Source organism: Parasteatoda tepidariorum, unplaced genomic scaffold (assembly GCF_043381705.1).
Source record: "Parasteatoda tepidariorum isolate YZ-2023 unplaced genomic scaffold, CAS_Ptep_4.0 HiC_scaffold_2610, whole genome shotgun sequence".
In the NCBI taxonomy this organism is placed as follows: Eukaryota; Metazoa; Arthropoda; class Arachnida; order Araneae; family Theridiidae; genus Parasteatoda; species Parasteatoda tepidariorum.
This window is the reverse complement of record NW_027261580.1, coordinates 1-7571: the sequence shown is the minus strand read 5'-3', so window position 1 is coordinate 7571 and position 7571 is coordinate 1. Positions and strand designations below refer to the sequence as shown.

The 7571-nt window shown below is 30.1% G+C and overlaps 1 long non-coding RNA gene across 1 annotated transcript; it reads right to left on the bottom strand.

Annotated features, from left to right (window-relative positions):
* LOC122273137 (uncharacterized) lies at positions 1 to 5671 on the bottom strand. Its single transcript, XR_011635973.1, has 3 exons — positions 5562 to 5671; positions 4775 to 4877; positions 1 to 132 (listed from the first exon to the last, which is right to left on the bottom strand). It is a non-coding gene; the product is annotated as an uncharacterized lncRNA (long non-coding RNA).
* Between the last annotated feature and the right edge of the window lie 1900 nt (positions 5672 to 7571).

The window sequence follows — 7571 nt, the reverse complement described above, 5'->3', positions numbered from 1 at the left end:
TGAACTTGCATTTTTCAGTTACTTACTTCCGAGTTGACTACACGTATTACACAAGCTCCTGGTCTATATTTAAAATCTGGATGATCTTTAATGTCGTACACACTAACTTCTTCTTCAGTCAATATTTCAGGACTATTAAGCATGAATTAAAGAGAAAAAAATAGTTACATCAAAGCTAAACATTCAATTACAAGTCTTAGTTTTGAAAAAGAACACAAATATGTATAACTTTAAAATGCTCTGGATTATATTTCAAATGCACAGACAATTATCATTATTTTTTTCCCAGAATTTAAAATTGCTTTAAAAACTAAAAGTTACCTTAAAAAAAAAAAAAAAAGAACTACTACATCTTAATAAAGTAATATAAAATAAGGTACAAAACAAGCTCATATCAATTTATTTATATAATCACAATATTTATATATATAATCACATAAGCTCATATCAATTATTTTTCAACTATCTATTTATTTATTACAAGACATTCATAACTATCTATTTATTACAAAACTTGTAAGAAAACGATACACCTGCTAGAAAAATAAATTTATGGAACTAAAAACACCACTCATTTTTATTATAAGGCTTCAAGGAACATCCAAATTTTAATTGACAACTATTTAATTTTGAATTAAAATATGATAGCTCTAAAGTCTTATTGGGATAAAATGCTTGTTAATTATTAGATATACATTAAACAGATTGCATAGTTTTTAAAAAAAAAAATTGTGGCAGGATATTTAAGAACAACTTAGTTTATTTTATGTATTATATTCTAATGTAGGTAAATGGCTTACATTGTTAAACATATTAAGTAACTTATTAAAAACATATCCATATTTCTTTTACTATAAGTCAACAATTACATTTAAAGTAGTTTCATTCATCCTTACTCAACCATTAATAACAAACTTTATTCTAATTAATAAACAGAATTCAGCTTATGCCAAAGGCACACAAGTACCCATTGTCCAAGCAATAACCATTCTGTCTTGAGTGACATTATTTAATGCCTTAAGTCAGGGGTCTCCAAACTTTCCAGCCTTAGGGTCATACTGATTACTCCAGTACGTTCCGAGGGCCAAAACCACATTATCATTGTTGCCGGAGGTAAAAAGTGAAATAGTCCACTGATGAAAAAAAAAGTCAGAAAAAGTATGCAACGTTTAAAAAAGGCTGCAAATCGGACTAAAGTCCGCAAAACGGCAACACTGCACATTATTAATTTTCCTGTCATTATCTGTAATTTCTAGATTAGTCGTAGAGTACGAGCCATGAGAAGTAACATGACACGACATCTGGTGGACACAAGTGGAAATAGGTAGTACCTTCTATCGCTAACAGTACGTACAGAATAATCTTGTTGGTTCGAGAAAGTTCTGGTGTCTTCCACTCACTTCTAGATGGCAGCAATTGGAATATATAAGAAGGCTAGTGGCGCAACCACAAGTCAGTTCCTATGACACTGTTGCGAAATAAAATAGTGCGTACCTCCTTAAAACGTGTTTGTGCGTGTTTAAGTTTAAGACATCTTTGTAACAGTATTTTGATTTGAATTGTTGCTTTTGTGTGTGATTTAGTAGTATGGAAAAGAAGCGAAAAATTGATAGTGAATGCAGAAAATTCAAAGATCAGTGGAACATTCAGTATTTCGTAATTGAGTCCAGTAACAAGGTGCTATATTTGATTTGCAATGAAAGCATAGCCGTTCTCAAAGAATATAACATTAAACGTCATTATGAAACAAAACATTTTCAAAATTACTCAAAATATACAGGAAGTTTGCGGACAGAAAAATTCGAAGCTATGAAGCGCTGATTGAAATCGCAGCAATCTTCATTTACAAAACTCAAAACTGAACAAGAGGCTGCAACTCGTGCCAGCTTTCATGTGGCTCTTGAAATTGCAAAACGTGGAAAACCATTAACGAATGGAGAAATAATCAAAGAATGCATAATTGCAGTAGGCGAAGAAATGTGCCCTGAAAAGGTAAATTTATTAAAAACTGTCAGTATGTCTGCAAATACTGTGGCTCGAAGGGTAGAAAACATCGCTGAAAATATATCCTCTCAACTGTTCGACAAAAATGGACATGTTGAGTGGTTTTCTTTGGCCTTGGATGAGTCAACGGATGTGTCAGATACTGCTCAGGTGCTGATTTATATTCGAGGAGTAGGTAAAAGCTATGAAGTGCATGAAGAACATCTTGATATGTATAGTATTCATGGCACAACTACTGGTACAGATATTTTTAAAGGAGTTGAAATGGCCATTAATCAAAAGAACCTTCGATGGAAAAACTTGAAATGTATTACAACTGATCGAAGCAAAAACATGAGTGGGAAAGATAAAAGAGTGGTCACTCTTGTGTCAAAGGCTGTAGAAAACGACGGTGGTTCAAAACCATTAGTCTTACATTGTATCATTAATCAACAGTCTTTGTGCGGAAAATGTTTGGATATGTCTGAAGTTCTGAAACCAGTCATATCGACTGTTAATTTTATCAGATCTTTTGGGCTGAATCACCGACAATTTATTGCAGAGATTGGAGAAAATGACTTATCATACTGCCGTACGTTGGCTTAGTTGTGGGAAAGTCCTTCAGCGCTTTTTTGAACTTAGAGCAGTGATTGAAATTTTTTTGAATGAAAAGCATCGCCCTCTTACTGAATTACAAAACAACGCATGGCTGTGGAAGTTAACATTCTATGTTGATTTGACAAAACATGTGAACAAACTGAATTTGAGATTGCAAGGAGAAAACCAGCATCTTCCTGATTTATACACTAATATCAAATCATTCCGGAAGAAATTGATACTGTTTCAATCACAACTACGAAGTAAATGTTTTTCACATTTTAATACACGTGAAATATTCAGCCACACCACTGAGACTGAGTTTCCTATCGATTTTGCAATCGAAACTTTTGAGTGCTTTGAAAATAAATTTTGATACTCGTTTCTCGGACTTTGATGCCATTGCGAATCAAATTAAGATTTTTCAGAATCCTTTTGATACTGACATTGAAACCCTAGCCATGGAACTTCAAATGGAAATGATTGATCTACAGTGCAGTGATATAATTAAGAACAAATATCAAAACTCATCTTTGTTGGAATTTTATAAGAGTCTTCCACTGACACAATTTGATAATTTGCATAAATTTGCTCGTGGGCTGTTTTCTGTTTTTGGTACTACTTATTTGTGTGAGAAGACCTTCGCTAAAATGAAGTACACAAAAAATGTTTACAGATCTAGATTAACTGATGAGCATCTTAAATCTCTTTTAATAATTGGTACAAGTAAAATTAGTCCACAACTACAAACTATTGTTAGTGGAAAATCTCAATTACATAAATCTCATTAGTATTTCATATGTCATTATGCTTGTTATAAGTTATGTTTTTATTTAAAATATATAAAATGTTAGTTGGATTCATTTCAATAATTTGTTAGTTATTATATACTGAAGTTAAATTTTCTGCACATTATACATGTCTTTACTCATTACTAGAGTCCGGATTTTGATGACCCAAAAAATCTCAATTAATGCCCTTAAAAAGTGCGAAAAATGCCCTTAAAAAGTGCGAAAATTGCGCTAAAAATGCCTCATGACATGACTGAAATGAAGTAAAAATATTGAACTAAAGCAATTTTTTATTCCTTAAAATTATTATGAGTCATTTCAAAAAATATAAAGCAATGCAATACTTGTTCTACGTTCATTAAAGTTTGAAAAATATGTTTTATATCCTAAAATAACAAATAAAAGGAAAATATATTGACTCCAAAACATTTTCATTTTGTATAAAAACTTTAATGAATATAACAACTTCCATCTCATAATATTACTAAACATCAGAATTACGTTGGATTATTAAATTTTTTTTTGATAATTCGAAATGTAAACGAGCGTTTCTAGTCTGAAAGTAAATTTTTATACCTGGAGAAGCTTCTTTCAACGTCTAATGATGTTATTGGTGCAATTTGAAAAAGATGGTCTCACTTACTGACAATTATTCTTCAATTAGAAAAGATGCTGCTTCACCTATTAATATCCTAGAGATTTTCTTCATTGTTTGGAAGCCAGTGTAATAATAAAAAATTATAACAAAATAATATAAATTGGAAAAAATTAACAAAAAATTTAAAAAATGCTTTAAAATGCAAAATACGCCAAAAAATTTAAAGAAAAATGCACTATAAATCTAAAAAAATGCTCTAAAGGACAAAGAATGTCCAAAAATGCAAAAGTCATCAAAATCCGGGCCTTACTCATCACAATTCTGTGTTTCTTTATCCAATTTATCACAAAAACAATAACAATAAGCCTACAACAATGTTATGAGTAGTTAGCCCATGACCATATCAATGTAGATGTCATATTAATAATTATTCAACATAAAATTAGAACACTTCAGTAAACTAAATTTAATTTGCTATAAAAAATATGTTCTCTTAAAGGAGTTTTCAAGTATGCTAGCTCTCCACGGGCCGGACAAAATCTGTCCGCGGGACGTAGTTTGGAGACCCCTGCCTTAAGTAATAGCCCTAAATTATTACTGAAGAACACTGAGAGGCAATGGGTATTTCAGAAGTCACAGTTGCACCAGTGTTTCAACTGGAAAAAAAATGGTCTATAATGATACTAATTGGTATATGTGTTATACCTAATATGGTTGAGAAATAATTTGAGGTTACTATACATCTTTTGTTTCAATAAAAAATTGTATTAAAAAATTTTTAAAAATGAAAAATATAAAAACTTACTGAGGATTTCCACCAGCATGGTAAGTCTTCATCCATGTGACTAGAGCTGTTCGACCACTGTGATCAACTTGTTTAACTACACCATACTCGTACGGTCGAGATTCTTTTAAAAAAATAATAAATAAACAAAAGGAAATTGTGTTCAATTTCAGTTTTATAACATTTTAATAAAGCAAAACAAGAAATTTGGAAACAGATATATCAATTATAACAAAAAATTAATAAAATCATGACATAAATTTAAGAGAAATTCAACAAGAAAAAAATTGAATTTAATGCTACACTTAAAATTCTAACTTGGTAAAAAATATTTCATCGACTAGCACATAGAATAGACAAATAAATGATTTGAAAATTTTAGGTTTAAATTGCTAAAAAAGTTTTCAATTACTCAGTCAGAAATGTAACTTTTAGCTAGTTAGAAAGATAGTCCATATTGATAACCATAAATTAAAAATAAATATTGAGCTAATAAAAAAACATATAATTTTCTGAAAATCATTGCAAAGAGTTAAGCCTCTTAATCTAAACATATATTTGAAATTAAATATGCATATGCAACATGCCCCTTTTCGCTGAATTTTTAATAATTATCTTAAGTTACAAAGAAATGTGTTTACAATGTTGACTGATATGATAAGTTAGTGACAAACAAAAACTTTCATTAAAATTATCAACTGTAAAGCTTTCAATCCTAGCATGAATTAAGGAAAGAGATTTTTAAACAATGATTTTGGTAATAAAGAATCACATGAGGCTAAAATACAGTTAATGGATGAGTTTTTACCTTTATTATCTACAACATAATCTCCAGGAAAAAATTCATGGCTGTCCAAATGATGGACTGGATACAGGGAAGTAGACAAAATGTTGTGTTCTAGAGAACCATCCTAAAAATATTTTAAAATAAACATCATATTCTTTTTTTTAAAAAAAGTTATCAGACACTTTTCAAAACTTTTCTTCTGTAGAACACAAATGATTTTTTTAGTTTTCCACAGTAATTATTAACAAAAAATTAGCATAATTCAAACTAAATTTTTTTGTTCTTTTCAAGTACAGTACCACTTCAAAAATCTGGAAACCTTGAAAATCCGAACTCATTATTAAATTCGATATAACAAACCTAAACCCATATTGAATTAAAAAAAAAAAGATAAACTTCTGCTCTTAATGAAAAATGGTTCCCAACAATATCATATAATTTTTGGATTATTTTCCACCATTTGTATATATATTATTCAAATCCTGATAATATGAAACACAAATCTTTAATTTGAGTAATCTTTTTTGACACATTCCATTCGTGATTATTTTATCATAAAACCTGATTTTACTGATTCATCATCATCATCATAGTTAGCCAGACAACCCAATATGAGCCAATGCCTTCCTCTGAAGATTTCCCCATAACGACATTCGATTTATCTTTGATATCCAATTCTTTTCATTAATTACAAGAAGATCAGATTCCACTGAGTCATCCCATCTCAATCGCGGCCTTCCCCGCTTTCTTGTTCCAGTGGGTCTAAAAAGCAGTATCTTTATTATTGTATTGTCATCACTCATTCAAATCACAGATGTGCCATCCAATTCATTCGATTAATTTTATGTATTTAATAATATCAGGTTGTTTTAAATCTTGTACAGTTCAAGGTTAAATCTCCTTCTCTAGTTATTGTTTTCATTTACACCACCAAGTATACTCCGCAAATACTTTTTCTCAAATATTGCGATACAATTTTCCTCCAGTTTAACTGATTGTTTTCTAATTCTGACATTTAGATGATAATACGATACACAAATTTAATTTCTGTTATCACTTTTTGACGTGCTCAGTTTACGATTCCTTTGTACACTCATGCTCCATTCTTTAACCCCTTTTTAATTTGTTGCAGCTTGTATTATTTCATCAGCCAAAAGGAAAAAACTTGTTACGTTAAAAATAGTAGTTGCTTCCAGCTCAAACCTTAGAAGGTCATATCAGAGACAAAGCAAACTGAAATGGAGTGAGGAGTCCCCCCTTCCAAAGGCGCCAAATAACAGAAGAAATGTTTTGAAAACATTCAGAGAATCTGAAGATGAAATATTAATTTTCTTTTTTTGGAGAAGAAGGGTAAAAACACATGGTCCTTGATAACTAGACAGTCTATTAATTGGTGTAGAGATAAACGACACTCTTCAGTATAAGAGAAAGTTTCTAAAGCCAAAAATTTTTAAAATAAAAAGGGATAAACCTCATGTTTTTGAGAAATGATAAAAATGAAATGAAAATAATTTTTTTATTAAAGAAAGAGAATAGGACGTCAAAGAAATAAACGTCAAAGAAATAAAATGTAATTTATCCGCACTCGTATATAATTGGAGTTTTTTTTTACCCATACAATTTCTTTATTAATATTTGAAAAATAAAAAACATTACTCAATTGAATAGCAGATTATTTAAGCCACGCACACAATTCAATAGGGAAAATTAAGAAACATAAAAAAGGGCACCATTATTCTTTTGCTGTCGCCTTAGTAACACTAATCACAAAAAACTATTCTGCTGAAGCTATTTCCTTAATTTAATATTATTTAACGATCACTCTTAAAATTCTTTCTTGCCCAGTCTTAAAAGTTTAATGGAAATCTGTCAAAATACCGATAACATTCTGCATCAGAAGACAGAACGAGTCCTCAATTTTTAAAAACTCCTTAACATTGCATCGACAAAATGTAGATCCTTTTAATCTATTGCATTAAAATAACTAAAACATAAAAAGGTAGTAACAAAAGGCATTTAAAAAAAAAAAAA